The following is an 18,109-nucleotide window of genomic DNA, read 5'->3' as shown; positions in this document are numbered from 1 at the left end:
TTTGTTACATGTACATACGTGTATATGTTTTATGCACTTTTTAGTTTGTATGCTATATGTAATAAGAAAACATAAAAGAAAAAAAAATCCTACGTCTTCAGAGATAAGGCAGAAGAAGCTTTAGTGGAAGGAAGGGACAATGCTCACTGCAGGCCGGAGGACAGGTCCAGAGGAACAGGAATCACTCAATGTTAGAATACTGCATGGGAGCTTGCAAAGTGCTTCCACAATGCACAACACATTAGAAGATTCAGAGTGACCCAGAACAGAGAACTGGAACCCAGGCCAGCTGATCTTATCCAGTGGTCTTTCCACCAGACCCAATTCAACGCAAAATACATTTATGGATCGAAGATGTTGTTAAAGATCTTCAAGCATGAGTTTTCACAGCCTTTCTCTAAGACCTTGCTTAACGAAAAGCAATCGAGTTGTTGCCTGCTCCGCTTCACCTGCCACCCTTCACGAAGGTTAATGCTTGCCCCAACTGGTACTAAACTGCGTGGACTTCAGAAATTCATTGTGTTTTTTGTTTTCTTTTGCCTGTTATTTTTGTTGAAGAAATCGAACGAGGTCTCTCCCATATTCACCTACTAAAATTTCATTTTCCTCAATGATTGTATGGGAAACAGAAATATATTACAGATGCTGTCTATTCCTCTAAGTTATTTGTGGATTTGAAGTTCCACCAGTTATTCTGAAGATATTTCTATCTCCACAAGAAAATGCATAATATGAAGAATCAGAAAAGGAAGACAGAATTAAACCAGAAGAAAAGCAAGACGAGCTTAGCCAAGAAAAAGGAGAGGGAAAAAGTTGAGAAGGTATCAGATGACAACAAGAAACAAGTGTTTGGGTATAGACGGAGTGGTTTGGAGGCAAAGAGGACTGTAACAAATGTTGCTCTCATCTTGGATTGTATTTCTTTGACCAAGACGTAACGTGGTTGCCAGTTTCTAGGGACAGCACATTAATTGGTGCCCATAAGCAGACTATTTGCTAGGAGATGCAGGAGATGGTACAAAGACTAAGGCTTGGCTCCTGCTCTTAGGGAGTTTGAAGACCTTTGAGAGGGGACAGACACATAAACAACTAAGTACAGACATCACAGTGACTGACTCTGCCTGGCAAAGCTGGGAAAGGCCTCACAAAGGAAGTAACACTGGGGCTGGTCTAGGAAGATTACTAGGAGTTCACAGACAGAAGGGGCAGACGGAATATGTTCTAAGCACTGAAACAGCCACAGAAATGTTGAAGAGCAGGAAATATTCAGATAATGCCAACAAATCTGAAGCATAAACAGCTGGACCATAAAGAGCCAGGAGGTAGAAAGATAGGAAATGAGTGGGAGAGTAGTCAGAGATGAGGTAGGGATCCAGCTAGGATCAGGCTGAAACCAAACTAGACATTTAGACTTCATTGTTTGGGCAACTGAGGATACACTGATATTTTAATGTTAACATAGTTGTGCTGCAGAAAAAGAAAAGAGGGGTTAGAAATTAGATGGAGGTGGGGACAAAAAAAATTAGGAGACTGTCGCAAATAGATCCATTTGTGGCGCCAGATAGATATGGGTTTAAAAACTGGCTTTGTCACTTATAAATTGTTTGACATTGAGAAATTACATAATCTCAAAGAGATTATTTTCCTCTTCTGTAAAATACAGACAATAATACCTACCTTTGCAGAATTAATGTGATATATATCTAAATATGATAACTTGTCTACTATAGTATCCGGCTACATTTTAAGTAATAAATGATTGTAACGAATACACTGATAGCACAAGCTGCACTAAGGATAAGGAGACAGGTCACCGTGAACAAGATTTGGGGACATGGAATTTGAGGAGGATGCAAAAAGACAGAAAAGGCCTATGTTTACCAACTGACTTTGTTCTCTGTAATAATCTCTTAAACCAACCCACTGAACCGCTAACATCTGCCTCAGCTGGACACCCAGCCTGGTAGACCATTATTCTCTAGCAACGTCATTTGGTGTAAGTTTTAAGTTTCTCTTCTTTCTTCTATCTCCCTCTACTTCATTAGCTGAAGTTAAGATTCTCTATTCAAAGATGTCAGATATTCCAAAGAAATGTGTTAAAGAATTGTATTAAATAATTCATATGCAAGGTAATGCTATAATCTAATTAGCAACAACTTCAGTTGCAAAATGCTAAAAGAACCCCACCTTTTTATACTGAAACCTTGAATAGCCCCTAGAAGTCCTACATCCAGAGATGACTAAAGTCACTGTCTCTGAAGCTTGACTATTGTACACATTGGAAATCGATCACCATTGAAATCACGTATCTGCTTCAATGGTAGAACTGTTGAGATGAGCTGTAGGACAGAAATCACTTGTCATCTATCTTCATGTAAAAGTAAATTGTGTGTAAACCTCTATAACCTCTCGTAATATCCTCAATTAGTAAACAGTAGAGGCAAAGCAAGGCCCAGCAATACCTGGAAAAAGAACTGGCCTCAGAGAAGACTGACATATTCCTGGCTTTTGTTTCCTTCTGAAATATCAGAAAATACCATCATAAAGACATTTCATTTGTGAGAAAAACTGGTCTAAAATTTTCCCAAATGTGCAGCCCAAATGCCACTCACCGCCCAGGGATGTGAGCCACTGAGCACCCAGCATGGCTTAGAAATGCCTGAATCAGAGCAAATAAAATGAAATTAAAGCTCTCACTGGGGGCACGTGAGATGGATCTTCAAAAATTTTTAAACAGATTTGTTGAAAGGGAAGAATTTAAGAACTTAAAAAGAAGGGGCTGATTCCTTAATAAAAGCAAGCAGAGTACCATATTGAATGACTGATGGAGCCTCAAATCCACAAACAATTATGGGGAATAAAGTAAACAGCTAATTTTTTCCCCCTTTCTCATAAGATCAGTGAGGGAAATAAAATTTTAATAGGTGAAAATGGAGGATTTAAGCATTATGAGACCGAGTGCTATTTCTTCAATAAAAATAAGAGGCAAAACAAAACAAAAAAATACTACGAATTTCTCAAACCCACACCATTTAGTATCAGTTGGGGCATTCATCTTCTTGGGAGGAACCATAAAATAAAGATTAAGATTGCTCCAATATGTTGCCTAAAGGCCAAATAGCAAACACTGCTTAATCTAGGACAGTCGCACTTAGTAACTTGCTGTAACATCGGATGTACGTCTGATGCAGTATCTTCTTACATAGAGAATGAATGTTTAATAAGAAAACTTACCCTTTCAAAAGTTACTCTATGAAAAATCACCCTAATGGAAGCGGAGGAATCTGAACCGTGACAGCACTAAGATACCTGCCCTCTACCCTCATGGGCAAAGAGAGAAGAGCTTAGAAGACAGAGATCCATCTGCTGCCAAACTGAAGCCAATCTTATCACATTCCAGATGTCCTGCTAGCTAAACATTCAGAGAATAATGGAAGGAAAATGTATGGTAGACTTTGCCCCAAGGCCAGGCCCCTACATCAAAGATCAACTCAAGGAAAAAAAAAACATTATAAAACCTTCCAAGATTAAAAAACATCCAAAAGTGTATATACAGTATAATTTTAACAATATAGAAAGTATTATGCACTAAAAAAAGTTTGGAAGGAAATATGACATATCATTCATTGTTTCTATCTTTGATGGTAAGATTATTTTTTCTCCTACATACATCTATATTTCTCAATAAACTTGGATAAAATTTTTTGTATTTTTCTTTATACTTCTCTAAATTTTCCATATTTCCTACAACAAGTAAGCATTAGTTTTATAGCAAGCAAATAAAAGTTAAAATTAAAAAAAGAAAAACGACAGGAAGGGAAAGGCGTAGTTCTAAGGGGACAATTCTAGAATCTTCTCTAGAATGTCATCATCTACTCTGGAAGTTAACATCACCCAAAGTCTGTGATCATGCTTTAAAAACATAACCAACAGCCTAACATTTCACATGCCCCAGTCTCTGGTCTTTCTGTTTTGCTTTTTCTCTGTGCAAACTCAATAAAATGCTAACAATAATCTCATCCCATGAAAAGTGTGTGAGTGAGAAAAGAAAGAAAGAGAGCAATTTGCACTTGGGGATAGGAAGAGTGTTTGGAAAGGGTTACTAGAAGGAGCGTCTGAAACATTCAGAGAAATACGCACGGGTAAAAATGCATCTAAAACCCCAAGTGAGATACGGTGGAGGCTGGCCTTACCGACAGGGAGTTAAGTATGGAAAGGTTACAATAGACAGGAGAGAGCAGAGTACAAAAGAAAGGATAACAGGAAACATACAAACTTCGTATGTGTGTTGTTGTTGTTTTTCACATAGGATTCACAACATTCCTTAGAAAATTCAATTTAGTTGCCCTGTTCTAGCTTGCTAACCAGAACCAATTTAATTTTAAATGTACACGCAGAGCCAAGGGGGACAAAATATTTTGCAATTACTTTTAGCTCCCTGTTGGAAGACAGAATAAGATTTAACCAGTTCTGCTCCAGCTGTGATAACCATCCAGGTTTGTCAGAGAACTAAATGGTGTGCTTTGGTTGAAGATTAAAGAATAGAAAACTGTGTAACACAATTACTTGCTTTGTTTAACAACTTAATGGGAGTGAATTTTTGAGAATGTGACAAATTGCTTTTGATTTATCTGCACAGGGCATGAAATACTGGTGCAAGAGAACAATTTGTTATACAGACAACGTCTACCCCTTGCTATAAATCTGCCCACTGTCACACTCTATTTGACACCCAGTTAGGTGATTTTTGAAGAACTAGTTTATTGCTGCGTTTAACAAAGAGCAGAAAACTGATATATGACTCTTGTTGCTTCTCAGCTACCAGGAACACATTTCTCAGATATCAGTCTATGCAAGCATTCCTTCGTTTTATGCTCTATTGTGACAGATAGGTAAACACACTGATAAAATCAAGTGCTTTGAAAGTTATCATATTCATGTATGCCCCTAGCTTGTCATGAAACTTCAAACAGTTTCTGGTTCTGCTTACCATCTGCACAGATTTATTCCAAATAACATAACCAAGTTTGTTTCTTGATTTCTTTCAACAGAAATAGAACCATTAAGTTTTGGGCATGTTTATATTCTGGGAGATAATCAGGTCATCTATTCTGATTAGCCTTAACACATAGGCCTGGCCCCTTCCTCTCCAAGGAGCTCAGGCCCTGCTCCCCTCCTCGGTCAGCCCTTCCTGTTAGCATTGCTGTATCTCTAGAGCATCTACCATGCCTCCTACTGGGAGGAAATGAGGCTGCTACAGGTCTGACTGGAGCTCCCCGGGCTAGACTGGGGTCTGTCTTTATTAAAAGCAAAATTTAGGCCTCAGATGGGGACTTGGCAACTATGTCAGATTGTGCCAGGTTTTTCAATTCTTGCTTTTTTTGTAGGGGAACTAGGAAAGGAGGAAGCCACTTTGTTCTTCTTCACTCTTACAAATGTTTATTTAACAAAAAAGTTCTGTATGAAAATGTACACGACCTGATTTTTATGCTGTAGTAAAACAGGTGCCGTGGAGAGGGGACATGTGGAAGCTGTTGATCTCTGGTGAACACAGCCATTCCTTATACTCCTTCCAAGGCTTCTAACATGATACTATTTCCTCCTGTTACCGCCGTTCCGATATTGCTCTGTTGCCCACGAGTTGCCGTCGCCACACATTCATCTATCACAGGTTTCATAAAGGGATCAAAACCCTGCAATATTCCTTGGACATATCTGCCACCGTTTATTTAACTGCAATGATAACTTCTTGTCACAAATTTTTTCATCTCGGAAGGGTGAGCTTTGCTCATGATGTCTACTCAACGGGCTCAAAGATGCCTCCAAATGGAACTCGTGGCCTCCCTCATGCTTGGAGGAAGCCATTTATAAATGTTACACAAATACAGATCCACCCAAGACTAATTTGTCATTGTCAGTTTAAATGCGGACACCCTCCCCGGCATCCTCCTTCACCATTAGCTGATTGAAAACTGGAGGAATTTGAGGAAGTATCATTAGCATTTTTAATAGAAACAATTCTTTATAGGCAAAATAAAAATTACACTACAAACATTTTAACTATATACATTAGATGTTCAATAAATATGATGGTTTTTCAGAATTTAATTCTGTCTGCCATCTAATTTAAAAGTTGGTATCATCAGATTCCTGATTTGAGTAGAAGAAAAACGCAGCAATATAAATAAAGTACATAAGCAATCTTCAGGTGAGTAGATGGGAATGATTCTGAAATCAACTCTGAAACGAGGCTTATTTCAAATCACTAACTCCTGCCTTCAAGTCCTAGCTCCACCATTTAACTTCTCTGAACATCCGATTATTCATCTTTAAAATGAAAAGAGTATTTTCTACTACCTTAAAGAGCTGTTCTGAGGAGTAAGTCACCTAGTTTGATGCCTGAATGAGCACTCAATAACTGGCATCTACTTTTTTTTCCCTTGTGGATTGTTTTTACTTACCACTGTAAGATAAAAGATAAATGAATGAGTGAATGAATAAAAGAAACAAAGGAAGGAAGGAATAAATATATATGTAGCAACACTTGTAAAGAAGGGATTCTGGTAGGCATTTAACAAGGAAGTTACATTTCTTTTTTTGTTAGTCTTTCTGAAGGCAGTGCCCACAGGAAATTTTAATGAAGAGCTATCACATTGAAGATACAACCCAACATAATCGTTCACAAACACGTTATATGGAAATTAAAATGATATACCAGGGCCATGCTTACCAGGTAACTCAGACCCTCAGGTCTTGCCTATTGCATCATCACATTTATATAAACATATATGATACATATATGAATGGTGCTGACCCATAGTAAGGCGAGTAAGGCAACTGCCCTCAAGTAATGAAAACTGATCAGATGTAAACATCATCAACAACAAGTCCACTTAATGGATACTGAAATTGAGGTCTTGTATGGTTCCTTAAATACATTTTCATTTCATTCATTTACATCCCATTTCACAAATATTTGTTCAAGGAGACTGTGGTAAACATTGTGGGCAGTACAAACACTATTCACTCCATTTTGATTCAGTTCACCATTTACTTAGCACCTCTCATGGGCCATGCACTGTGCCATGCACAAGGGCTGTAAAGAAAAATAAGATACAACATGGTCCATTAAGGAAAGGGTACAAATTATTATAACACAAAACATGGAGCTTACAATCACAGACTGCTAGGAGATTCAGTAGGAAAATAAAAGATGAAATGGTCAATTCTGAACAGAAATCAGGAAAAGCTTCAAAGAAAATGTAACAGCTGAGTTTTAGTAGCAATGTGTCAAGTGGACACAAAAGAGCACAGTCTAGACAAAGGAAAGCATATATACACCGGGGGGGGGGGCAGTGTGAAGAACTACAATTGGTTCCATAGCACTGGAATAGAAAGCACATGGAGGAGAATCGAAGGAGATAAAGGTTAGCAAGGTGAGCAGAGTTATGAACTGTCTCGCTTGTCATGCTAGGGAGCTCGGATTTTTGTTCCTCGAAATGCTAATAAGCCATGGAGGTTTCCTAAAAAGGTCACATTTGTGTTTTGTACCTGTACAGAAGGTGAACCAAACGGCGATAAGACAGAGGCAGAAAGAACAGATGGAAAGCTACTAAAATAATCCAAGAAAGTGAGGATGAGGGAACTGAGCCAATCTAATAGCACAGGAAATGGAGAAAAAGAACGAACTTTAAATATATTGGAGACAAAATTATAGTATTAGATCAGTCAACATTTATGGAAAAGTGAAAGTGAAAAGTACAAGAGTGTTCTTTCTACTCACATCGGAATATAAATTTGAAGCTCTTAGACAAGTTATTAGATACCAAAATGGCAAAATTTTAGTAATTTCGAAAAATAATAAAAATGAAAGACCAGATAGTTGAATATAGTGTCTAGAAAGGAAGGGATGAAGGAATTTTATTAGACAATGCACTTGGATGCCAAGGGATTTAATTTTCAGAGAAAATACTGCTGAAATGCAAAGTCTGCTTCCCGGCTCACTTGACACTAGCAGTAAATTTTAGGGAAGTACCCAGTTTGGCAATGCAGTATGTAATGGTGACAGACATGGAGATGGCCCACTCAGCTGTCCCTTCCAGAGAACCTGCTGCTAGAAGCATAGCTGTCTGACAGCCTCCAGCTGCTGTACCTTTAGATCCACTGCAGCGTTCACTCAGAGGCCACGCTCCCCACCCCACCCTCCAACCTCTGACCTCCATGCTGCTCCCAGACAATGACTAAGCAGGTGCAATGAAGCCATTCCCCCCAACACAAATTTCTTTAATGGGGAACATTTGCCTAAAGACTCCCATCAACCCAGCCAAGACTTTCTCAGAACTACTTTGTGGTCTGAAGCTCCTGCTGTCCAATTTTCTTGCCTGCTGCTCCTTTTACAGTGTCAGACCGGCACCGCTGTCTGAAGGTTCTCCCTGCCTACTCCTGCTCCTTTTCCCTTCACCCTTCATGGGTGTTTCTCCACATAGAACTCGTACATGTCTAATTCCTCTCTTGGTGCCTGCTTCTCAGAGGACCTAAACCGACACAGTAGTTTAAGCTTATGAGGAATAAGATTCACAAGGAAATGCCAGGCCCTCTAAAGAGAGTATCACACCTGAGCCACCTTTGGGAGACAGAAATGTGGCTGGTCCTCGGGATTTTCCCAGAGACTACACACTGACCCAGTGTTTAACAGCCCTCACGGTCAGACATTTTGTTCCTAATGACTTACCCACCTCCCTTGGGGAGTATGTTCCATCCTAACATCCAGAACATCTTTTACTAACATTTCATATAATTGAATTAAATTAGATTAAACTTCCCATAAAAACCATATTGAACTAAAAATAGTGAAGATGCTATCCATAAGAATTTTGTTTTGAACCAAGTGAATTCTCAGCTTACACAATCACCGTCTCCTCTTTGAGCCCCAGGGCACAGCAACTCAGGCACACAACGGAGTCTTCTCTAGAGTACAACGTTCATCCACTTCCGAGAAGCTGCCTCTCCTGCTGCAAGCAGCTTCATCCAGCTGCCAGAGGAGTATTTGGATGACATCGTCTCAAAGTCAACACACAAGAATCCTAGTCCAGGGAGGGAGTCTGGCATGGCCAAGTGTACAGGCGCTGTACTCCTACACACTGGGGTCTAAATCCCGGTTCCATTAGGTGCTGAAACTGGGTGACCTTAGGCGAGTTTTTTCTGTCTCTGGTCTTCAGTGAACCTCATTTGTAAACTGATCAGAATAATAGTACCTAGTGTGTGCTTGTTGGAAGGAGGAAATGGGCCAAAGCAGACAGAGCACTTAGCACAGTTCCTGGCACGTACTGAGTACTCAGTCACTGGAAATCGCTGTTATTTAGGTCATTGTCAGCAGTGGGGACATCTGCTCTGGGAGTGGACGGAGTTGCTTTTCACGTTGGAGAAGCCAGTGACCATATAAAGCAATCTGGCCTCTTTTTGAAGTGGAAAGCTGAGATGCTCTGTAAGTGGCCACACATCAACGCTTTCACTCACAGCGGCAAAGGGGAAGGTGGCCTCTCTCTGAATGAGGGGCAGACAGCTGGAGAGGGCAAAAACAGGGATTACCAGGAGATCACGACGGTCAGGGGAAGGCTGGAATAACTATTTGAACAGACAATTTGTGCTCCAATTACCATCTAAATGTTCATGGTAAATAAGGATCCATAAAAACACATCTGTAAAACCCCAGCTTTAGTGACTGGGGCTTTGCATGGTTCATTAGCACATGCTCCTTTGCCCAATTGTGACATCATTTATCAGCACAGACCTTCTCTTTCTTTTTTTTTTAAAGATATTATTAGGGAAGGGGAACAGGACTTTATTGGGGAACAGTGTGTACTTCCAGGATTTTTTCCAGTTCAAGTTGTTGTCCTTTCAGTCGTGCTCCAGGTCCAGTTGCCATTGTTAGTTGCAGGGGGCAGAGCCCACCATCCCCTGCAGGAGTCGAGGAGTCATACCGGCAACCTTGTGGTTGAGAGCCCACTGTCCCATGTGGGAATCAAACCAGCAGCCTTTGGCATTACGAGCATGGAGCTCCAACCGCCTGAGCCACCGTGCCGGCCCCCAGACCTTCTCTTTCCAAGTCTGTTCTCTAGCAGTTGGAGCTAACATCCCGTGAGGAAATTCTCTGAAATCAGTGTAGTCACAGACCTCCTTCCATGGGTGCAGGAGTACCTGATTAAGAGAACATTTTCCATGGTGTTCTGTCACCTACCCTCATGCTCCTCTTTTAAGGTAAAGGTTAGTAACTATAAATTAGTAGGTAACAATTTGTGGAGAAAGACTTGTGTGCTAGACACAAGTGATCAGCTCTAATGAAAGGGCTGACTCTAGGACCTCTCTGGCATTCCTGGAGATTCTGTGAGCTACCTACGATCCTTTAAAAAATTCCCTTTATTCTTAAACTAGCTCGAGTGGGTTATGTAATTTCAACTATGAATCCAACTGATAAAGAAATCTAGATAACGTCTTATCTAGATTTTGATATAGATACAAGGGTTCAAGTCCCAGCTCTGGCATTTGCTGGTCCTGTTATTCTGAACAAGCCATTCAGCCTCTCGGGATCTCCATTTCCTCATCAGTATATGCAAGAACAATAATAGTATCTTCCTTGTAAGGTAGTTGAGGATTAACAGAGAGAATGTATGTCATGCTCTCAGCACAGTGCTTGATACATATATAAAGTGCTCATATAAAGTGCTCAACTATTATGACTATCAAGAGTGACAAGATTGGGTACTCTATCTACTTCATTGTAACCTATCCTCACTCCTTGGTGACAGATAGAGTGTCTGAGAGCCTAACAAATTGAAGTTAAGCTACAAAAGGCCATCAGGCTAAGCAAAAGAGGTGCTTTTGCCTCCAACGCGTTCCACAGAAGAGAGGATTCTCACAATCATTGAGCCAAAACATGGCAACTACATGAAACTGACACACCACGAGAAAGGGATGAGGAAGAACAGAGGGGATGGAGGGAGCAAATGAAAGACTTCTGAGCACCTTTCTGAATCAGATTCTATGAAATGAAAGGAGAACTAAAGGGAACAGAAATGGTTTGCCCCCTCCTCAGGGCTCTTAGTGCATCTTTGATTGACAAAGATGAAGATTATTTGTTTCTGGTGATAGAATATGTCTGTAACAACAAAGTTATGTCTGTAACAACAGAATATGTCTATAAACAACAAAGTTACCTGTCGTAATCCTACTTGTTATATAATAAATAGAATTCTAGGAAGAAGAGTGGGAGAGTTAGACCTATATAATGAAAAACAAGTTTGAGTTTATGAACAGAATTAAGGAAGTTGTGTCTATGTGTCTAGCTAGGCACTGGAAATATACATTGCAAATAAGGCATAGACATAGGCATCAGGAAACTCAGATTCTAGGGGCAGACAATATATAAGTAGTTAATTGTAAGTCCTACAATCAAGCTACTGATTACACTGGCTGTTCTTCTAGCTGAATGATTTTTCACCTACATAGACGCATGGTTAACTCGCCCGCCTCTCAACTCTGCTCAAAGGTCACTGCCTCAATTAAACACACTCTGACTGCTCTGAAATCATACATCCTCCTTGCAAATCGAGAAATCCCAATTCCCCTTATACTGCTCTACTTTATTTTTCTATAGCATTAAACTTTTTATTGAGATAATTGAGAAATAACACAGAGTGATCCCACGTGCCCTTTACCCACTTTCCTCAATGGTAACATCTTTCAAAACTAGATGTACATCATCACAGCTAGGATATTGGCCTTGAAACAGTCAAGAAACAGAACACCTCCATCCTCACAGGGATCCTTCAGATTCTCCTTTTAGAGCCAGGTCTATCTCCCTCTATGCCCATCCCCCCTCTTCCAGTTTAACCCCTGCCAGCCACTAATCTGTTCTCCATCCCTGTAATTCTGTAACTTCAAGAATGTTACATAAATGGAATCACTCAACATGTAAACTTTGGGGGCTAGCTTTTTGTCATTCAGCATAATTATCTGGAGATTCATGCAAGTTGTTGTATGTATCAATAGTCTGTTTATTTTCACTGTTGAGTAGTATTCCAATGGTTTGTTTAACCATTAATGTTCAACCATTAACCCACTGAAGGACTTCTAGGATGTTTCACATTTTCTGCTATTATAAATAAGCTACTACTAACAATCATGGATGAGTTTTTGTGTGAACATGTTTTCATTTCTCTGAGATAATTTCCAGTAGCATAATTGCTGAGTCAAGGGGTGGTAGCATAATAGTTTTAAGAAATTGCCAAAGTGTTTTCCAAAGTGGCTGTGCCATTTTACATTCTCACCAGCAATGTATAGTTTCTTTGCATCTTCACTAGCAAGTATTGTCACTATTTTTAATTGTAGCCAATCTGACAGGTGTGTAGCAGTACCTCATTGTAGTTTCAATTTGTATTTCCCCACTGGCTAATGGTACTGACCATCTTTCATATGCTTATTTGCTATCCATATATCCTCTTCATGTGAGAGTTCTTTATACAGTTATTTTTCAGTCTCCTCTGGGCATTGGTTCCAGAACCTCCCACAGATACTAAAATCTGTGGATGCTCAAGTCCCTTATATAAAATAGCATTTGCGCATAACCCATATTTGCATATAGGCTACAGCAGGGTATGCCTACACATCATTTCATTTGTGTGAATTCAGCACAGTGCTCAGTGCATGACAAGTTCAAGTTTTGCTTTTTGGAACTTTCTGGGACTTTTCTTGATCCACGTTTGGTTGAATCCTTAGATGTGAAACCCACGGATACAGAGGGCCGATGATATATTCTATTTTGTCAGCCATATGATTTGCAAATATTTTTTCCCAGTCTGTAGCTTGTCTTTATATTATCTTAAGAGGGCTTTTCACAGAGAAAACTTTTAATTTTGACAAACACCAATGTATTAATTTTTTCTTCTTATGGATTGTGCCAACTCTAAGAATTGTTGGCCTCACCCTAGGTCCTGAAGATTTTCTCCTATTTTTTTTTTCTGGAAAGTTTATAGTTTTATATTTTAAGTCTATAATCCATTTTGAGTTTATATTTGTATAAGGTGTGAGATATAGGATGTCCAATTGCTCCAACACCATTTGTTGAAAAGTCTATCTTTCCTACTTGAATTGCTTCTGCACCTTTGTCAAAAAATCAATTGGGCATATTTTTGTGGGGCTATTTATAGGTTCTCTATTCTGTTCCATTGATCTATGTGTCTATGTCTCTACCAATAAAAACATTCTTTATGACTCTAGCTACCTAATAAGTCTTGAAATTGGTAAACTGATTCTTGCCACTTTGTTTTTCTTTTTCAAAATTAGCTGTTCTACTTCCTTTGCCTTTTCATTTAACTTTTAAAATAGTCTTGCTATAGCTTCAAAAAATCTTGCTGAAATTTTGATAGGAATTATGTTAGATCTGTATATTAATTTGGGGAAAACTGACATTTTACTATGTTGTCTTCCAATCATAAATAAACATGGTATGTCCCTCCATTTACTTAGCTCTTTTTTGTTTCTTTCATCTGCATTTTATAGTTTTTAGCATACAAATCTTGTACATATTTTGGTAGATTTACACCTAAGCATTTCACCTTTTTGAGTGATTACAATTGGTATTGTGTTTTTCATTTCAATGTTTACATATTCATTGTTAATATACAGAAATACAATACATTTTTATATGTTGATCTTATATCTTGCATCCTACAACCGTGTTGAACTAACGTTTCAATTCTAGTTTTTGTTTGTTTGTTTGTTTTTGGCAAATTCCTTAAGATTTTCTACATATGCAAGCATGTCATCTGCAAATAGGGACAGTTTTATTTCTTTCTTTCTGTTCTGCATGGCTTTTATTTCCTTTTCTTGCCTTACTGCAGTGGCTAGAACTTTCAGCATTATCTTAAATAAGAATGGTGAGAGCAGACATCCTTGCCTTGTTCCCAATCTTAGGGAAAAACCATCTAGGTTTTCACCATTAAGTATAATGCTAACTGTACCTTTTATGTAGATGCTCTTTATCAAATTGAGGAAGTTCCCCTACATTCCTATTTTTCTGAGTTTTTATCTGAACAAATGTTGACTTTTATTAAAAGCTTTTCTGCATCAATTGATATATCTTATTTCTTCTTCAGTCTGTCAATATGGTAGATTACATTTATTGTTGTTGTTTTTTTTAATACTAAACCACCCTTATAACCCTGGAATAAACCCTACTTGATCATGGTATAAAATTCTTTTTTACATATTGCTGAATTCTATTTGCTAATATTTTGTTAAGGATTTTTGCATCGATATTAATGACAAATGTTGGTCGGTAGTTTTATTTGTACTGTGTTTTTCAAGTTTTTGATACCAGGGCAATATTAGGTTCATAAAATGAATTGAGAAATGTTCCTTTCTCTTTTATTCTCTGGAGAAATTGCATAGAATTGCTGTTAATTCAGTAGAATTCTCCAGTGAAAGCATCTAAGCCTGGAAATTTCTTTTCAGGAAGTTATTAAATTGTCAACTCAATCCTCATAGTTACAGCTATTCAAATTAGCTATTTCATACTGAGTGAACTGTGGTAGTTAACTTTTTTATAGTTTAAATTAAATTTATTGAGACAATATTGGTTTACAATATATAAATTTCAGGTGTCCACTATAATTTAATATCTGTATACTTCATTGCATACTAACCACCCAAAGTCTAGTTTTCTTCTGTTACCTTACATTTGACCCCTTTATTATACTGCCTATTTATTTGCAGAGACTTTCTATGTTTCATTTGTTTCAATTATCTTCCTAATTACTCAATGAAGCATTTCTATCATGATTACTTTAAACTTTGTCAAATAATTTTAACATTTCTTTTATTTCATTGTTGGCATCTGCAATGGACTAAATATTTGTGTCCTCCAAAAATTCACACGTTGAAATCCTAACCCCCAATGTGATGGTATTAGGAGGTAGAGCTTTTAGAAAGTAATTAAGTCATAAGGATGGAGCCCTCATGAATTGAATTAGTGACCTTATAAAAAAAATAAGATAGTACCTATTGATTGTCTTTTTTCATTCAAGATCTGATTCTTGATATGACAAGTAATTTTCTACTGAAACCTGGACATTTCCATATTTTGTTAACAAGACTCTGGTTCTTCTTTAAACCTTCTGTTTTAACTGTATTTTTTTTTGTTTGCTTCATTTTTGTTTTGGACACATTTGGGTAGGGAAAGTGAGGGCACTGCTGTGTAACTGCCAAGTGAAAGTAAAAGTCCACGTTACCCATTCAGCCTCCACTGACATCTAAGGGGAGCTCCTTGTCACTGCTTGGTGGTGGTGCAAGCTCCAGCTCCCCACAGTCTCCACTGACACTATATATAGTGAAGGAGGAAAGGAGCACCTCATTACCACTTGGTAGGGATGAAAGTCTAGGTTCCCTACTGTACTTACATGACATCACTTTGACAACGGTATTGGGGAACAGCATTAGAACTTCACAAGAGTAGAACTCTAGGCTCCCCACTCAACCTTTAGTAACACGATAGAGTAGGGACACAATTTTTGGTAGTGTTTGGCTGGAGAAGAGCAGTAACTGTCTAAAGTTTTCTGTCTTGCCAGGTTGCTCCTTTACTGGTCCTTCGGTTACAGAGAACTAGCTTTTATTGGGGCAGTTTTGCTCTGCATTCATTGGCATTTATAGGTTGCTGGCTTCTTCAGTTCCGAGTCTGGGATATGGGAGGCAAAACAAAAACCCAGGGCACTCACCACCATGTCATTTCCTGGGGCCTGATTTGACTTCTTCTCGCTAACTTTCAGAGTCTTTTTATAATTGTTTTATACACTGGGGGTACCAAAAAAATGTATACAAGTGGACACTTTGGTCAACATTGCTCAAGCAGTAGTTCGTCGTCATCAGAAGTGTCTGGATGCTGATGGTAACCACTTTGAGCACCTCTTGTAATTGCAGAAGTCAAACATGACTTGTATTCATCTTCTATTATCAGTATATAGTGAGTATTACAATTTCAGTACAGTTTTCTTTTCTTAAAATGTGTATACATTTTTTGGCACCCTCTGTATATATGTTGTACATGTGATATTATATATATATTCATTCCATGGATTTTAGGTGTACTTAACAAGAGGAATAGGGAAAAATACATCTACCCTATCTGCCTAGAAATGGAAGTAGTCTACGTCACCTTTTAAAATACTATACTCATTCAGTGATAATATTTATAAATTATTGTCTGTCTTCCCCTGCTAGAAAACAAGCCTCAAAACCGCAGGCTTTTTGACTGGCAGTAGTAGCCTGTGGAATGAATTTATGAAGCCATAAAATGACTGCTCTCAGAAAATGAATGAATAAATAAACAAACAAACAAATATGAGAATTCTGATTTTTTAAATTGGTTCTGAGCCAGTGGGAAGAAGTTTGAAGGTGAATAGGCGGAATAAATAAAAGGTCTCAATAAGAATTAAAAGCAGGAACCAAAATTAAAATAAAATATGACCAGAGAGTAGTGAAACATATAGAGTACGAAGAGCTGAACCAGAGAAGGCGATGGTGTGACAAGCTAGGATTATCCATTCATGGAGACAGATCTCGATTTAGGGTACCCATGAGGAGCGACACTGGAAGAAAAAGAGGCATGATTCCTATTAGCTGCTAGGTAGTGGGAAGAGTTTGGTCTATTTAAATGGTCACTAAGCTATTTGCCTAAATGCCTTCTTGTTACCCTCCCTCCTAATCACCCAATGTTCCCAGCACTGACAACAGTGGTTCTAACAACAAAACATCAGCATGTCTTCAAGGCACCATTAAATCTGAGACATGCCTTTTCCACCAAACCACAAGGTAAAAAAATAAAAATAAAAAAGGCAGTTATTAGGACACATTAAATGAAAGTTATAATCCATCTTCTCCCTTACTTGTCTTTTTTCTTTCCACAACACTGAAACCCTGGCCCCAAGCTAAAAAATTGTTAAAAGCCAACTAGACATACAGACAAGCTTTTATTTACCAGTCACCACCCAATCCCACATTTCTATCACAAACCCACCCTTCCTTTGTCCTCTCTGTTGTTCCCTCGCAGTCATCAACGTCCTGCCACATTCCTGTTAATACCCATGGCACACTGAACGTGCCCTTGTAAACACACATAGCAGACACAAAGTTCCAGAAACACACACCACTGTCATCATGCCGGGCAAAGGAACAGAGAAACCACAAGCTTCAATGACAGTGAACACTGCAGATCCTACGACCTTCCATTTTCCCGTTCTTCATGACCCACAGCAAAGTAAGGCTTTCCTTGACTAGGGTTGTAGTACTAGCTCTACTCTTGATAAAATAAAATTTTAAAAATTCTAGACTTCAGATTGCTTCTCTGTAAAATGGAAAAAAAAGGAGGTGGATAAGATATCCAAAATCTCCTCTGGCTCTATTGATCAAGATACTATATACTAATATTACCATAGGCAGGAAGAATAGGCCCGCTAGGGAGGAGGGGAGAAAAAGGAAGGAGGAGGCAAGGTCAGCAGTTAAGTTAAAGCCCACTAAAGAACTGGCCTTTGGCCCCCCAGAGAGCATCCAGGGCGCCATCTTACCACTTTAGGTGAATTCTAGCTGGTTATAATGGATTGTGATACTACCAGCATGGCAGCCAAGAAAAATCCCCGCCCTCTGGGTTGCCATGACAGTTCTGAGAGACAAATAAGGACAAAAAGGCCCCTCCCAACAGGAAGGAGTGGTTAGCAAGGACCCGCCTAGGAAGGCCTATAACACCACCCTTAAGTCCTGAATATTCCACCCTTTCAAGTGTAATAAATTCCTAAACCCCACTTCTCTTCAGAGCAGCTCTTCTTCTCCGAGCCTTCCTGCTCATGCTACCTGGAGAGTGTACTATCCTTTTTAAATAAATCTACTGATCACATGGCTTCTTCAGTGTGTCGTTTAATTCTTTCCTTTGACCAATACCAAGAACCCGTTTTCTGGCAACACAAAAAGTTTCCTCATTCTGAACAAGGTAAGGAGAAGCCCAGCTTTGTGAGGAGGTATGCATGTTGAATAGCTGCTGAAGAACTAAGGTAGTTACCAGAAT

General features: G+C 38.8%; 1 protein-coding gene and 1 pseudogene across 1 annotated transcript in view; both read right to left on the bottom strand.

Moving 5' to 3' along the window:
• The window catches only part of HPSE2 (heparanase 2 (inactive)), a 520,430-nt gene that overhangs the window by 341,566 nt on the left and 160,755 nt on the right, over positions 1-18,109 (bottom strand). The window lies entirely within an intron of this gene.
• LOC117036099 (small nuclear ribonucleoprotein G-like) lies at positions 5,562-5,792 on the bottom strand (annotated as a pseudogene).

This window comes from Rhinolophus ferrumequinum, chromosome 16 (genome assembly GCF_004115265.2).
Source record: "Rhinolophus ferrumequinum isolate MPI-CBG mRhiFer1 chromosome 16, mRhiFer1_v1.p, whole genome shotgun sequence".
NCBI lineage: Eukaryota > Metazoa > Chordata > Mammalia > Chiroptera > Rhinolophidae > Rhinolophus > Rhinolophus ferrumequinum.
This window is presented reverse-complemented; position numbering and strand designations above follow the sequence as displayed.